The sequence below is a fragment of the Henckelia pumila genome, chromosome 2, assembly GCF_033568475.1.
Source record: "Henckelia pumila isolate YLH828 chromosome 2, ASM3356847v2, whole genome shotgun sequence".
Taxonomy (NCBI): Eukaryota; Viridiplantae; Streptophyta; class Magnoliopsida; order Lamiales; family Gesneriaceae; genus Henckelia; species Henckelia pumila.
The window spans coordinates 85,041,331-85,042,160 of record NC_133121.1 but is presented as its reverse complement, the minus strand read 5'-3'; the positions used below and the strand labels follow the sequence as shown (position 1 = coordinate 85,042,160).

The 830-nt window shown below is 40.8% G+C and overlaps 1 non-coding gene across 1 annotated transcript; it reads right to left on the bottom strand.

Moving 5' to 3' along the window:
• Nucleotides 1-273: 273 nt before the first annotated feature.
• On the bottom strand, nucleotides 274-380 carry LOC140885668 (small nucleolar RNA R71). The gene has a single exon (XR_012151087.1). It is a non-coding gene; the product is annotated as a small nucleolar RNA R71 (small nucleolar RNA).
• Nucleotides 381-830: the final 450 nt, after the last annotated feature.

Here is an 830-nt window from a genome sequence, read left to right as displayed (position 1 = left end):
AAGCCATCTTTGATTAATATGGTGCATCAGAATTAGTTTAGGGGTGCAGCTACTGAAGATCCAAATTTGCATCTGCGCACTTTTCTGGAGATTGTTGACACAGTGAAGATTCATGGTGTTACTAAAGACACCATTAGACTCCGATTGTTCCCGTTCTCTCTTAGGGACAATGCTCGTAGTTGGTTGCAGTCATTACCTCTTGGGAGCATCACTACATGGGAAGACATGGAATCTAAATTTCTGGCTAAGTACTTTCCACCCGCAAAGTCTTCCCAACTGAAAATTGAGATCACTACTTTCAAACAGCAAGATTATGAGTTACTGTATGAAGCTTGGGAGAGATACAAGGAATTTCTTAGAAAGTGCCCGAACCATAATTTTTTGGACTGGGAACAGATTGAGTTATTCTACAATGGTTTGAATGAGCCAACTCGTATTTCTGTGGATGCTGCAGCTGGAGGTTCAATATTTTCTAAATTTCCTGAACAGGCTTATGAGATGCTTGAGCAAATGACTGTTAATAGTTATCAGTGGCCTAGTGAGAGATCTGCAATAAGGAAGCCTGCTGGAATTCATGAGGTTGATGCATTCACTGCTTTGACTGCTCAGATGGCTACTATTTCTACACAGTTGGCTGCACTAACTAAAGGGAATCAAAGTTCAACTGAGACAGCATCACTGGCGAATGCCGTAAATTCTGCTGATGGATTTGAGAGTCTGGAGCAAGCTCAATATGTGAACAACAGGAATTACAACAACTATCGAGGTAATCCTGTACCCAATCAGTATCATCCTAGTTTGCGTAATCATGAGAATTTTTCCTATGCAAA